The sequence below is a fragment of the Elephantulus edwardii genome, unplaced genomic scaffold (assembly GCF_000299155.1).
Source record: "Elephantulus edwardii isolate Elephantulus edwardi_28Jun2011 unplaced genomic scaffold, EleEdw1.0 scaffold00152, whole genome shotgun sequence".
Taxonomy (NCBI): domain Eukaryota; kingdom Metazoa; phylum Chordata; class Mammalia; order Macroscelidea; family Macroscelididae; genus Elephantulus; species Elephantulus edwardii.
Genome location: NW_006399902.1, coordinates 5,945,349 through 5,946,808, shown reverse-complemented (window position 1 = coordinate 5,946,808; position 1,460 = coordinate 5,945,349). Strand labels below are relative to the sequence as shown.

General features: G+C 43.4%; 1 pseudogene; it reads right to left on the bottom strand.

The window, feature by feature from the left end:
• Positions 1 to 255: 255 nt before the first annotated feature.
• Positions 256 to 477, bottom strand: LOC102857452 (annotated as a pseudogene).
• Between the last annotated feature and the right edge of the window lie 983 nt (positions 478 to 1,460).

The following is a 1,460-nucleotide window of genomic DNA, read 5'->3' as shown; positions in this document are numbered from 1 at the left end:
AGTTTCACAAAAACATTGATTTTTCTCACATAATAAAATAGGACTAAAAAAAATCTATTATCTCAGAAGAAAACAAATCTCTTCAAAAAGCATCGGGACATTTCTGATTGGAGGAACCAGTGAAGTGGAAATTAGATTTATCCAGTTTTAGGAATAAAACAAATGTCTTCTTGTCCACTTGTATAAGGCTCCAAATAAGCCATCTCTGCTTAAAACTGGTAGCAAGGCTGGCAAACAGTGTTTGGAGGGTCCCATTCAGTTTGAACCAGAGGTAACTTGCTCTCCAGGAGGCTGCATCTGTTTACAGAACTCATCAAACTGCTGATGCTCCAGTTCTGTCATGAATCCTTTGAAGGCATAGATCTCCGCTCTTTGTCTTTGTTTCAGCTCCTGTTAGACCGACTTCTGCTTGGCCTTCTCAACTCTGCTGACAGGTTCTTTAACTTTGGGTTTTTCTTTACGTGCTGGTGGGTCCATGGCTGGGCTTCTCAATACTACTCAATACAGCTCCGATCTGGATGGCACAGAAAGGGGCAGCGCGTACTTTGGGACCGTGGGACATCCACTGCAATGTAGACGGAGGCCCCAAACTGACCTTCAATCGCGGGCTCGGAAATCCATGTTTTTCCCCTAACTCTGGATGAAGCATCGACCATGATCTTCTCAATCACTTGTTTTGCATCTGAGAGCTGGACAATGAATAAGGATGACTGAGGAAGAACTGATGTCTTTGAGTTGTAGTGTTGAAGAAGAGCACCGAACATCATGTAGACTCCCAAAAGATCAAACAGATATGTCTTAGGGAAAGTGCAGTTAGAGTCCTCCTTGGAGGCAATGATGACAGTTTTGTCTCACATTTTCTGGGTATGTTTCTAGGAGAGGGTATTCATTGCAGAGGGATTTCATGCCTGAAAAGGTGGAGGGTTGGTGAAAGAGAAAACCCTCACCAGATGAACAGATATGGTGACTGAAGCAATTGGCTCAAGTATGTCAGAAATGATGAGGGTAGCACGTTGCTAGGAGAGGCTATTCCTTGGAAAGGTGGAAAATCAGTGAAAGAGAGGAAGATCCTCTACAAGGTAGATTGATAGAGTGATTGCAGCGATGGACTCAACTGTGCCAGAGATGATGAGGATAGGAGAAGGTTCATTCAGATCTGTAACTTGTCCATAGGGTCACTATAAATTTCTCGACACAGCAGCACCTAACAACAATGGCCCTAAACGGTTTCCAAGGCTGTAAATGTCTATGAAAGCATACTGCCACAACTTCCTTTTGGAGAATGGCTAATAGATTCAAACCACTGACCTTTTGGCTAGCTGCCAAGCTTTTAACCACTGAGCCACCAGGGCTCCTTTCTACCTGCCATAATATATGCAAAATATCTAGCACAATGCTTGGCACAGGGCTAGAGCTCAATAAATGTTAGTTTGTTGTTGTTGTTATGTGCCATCCAGTTG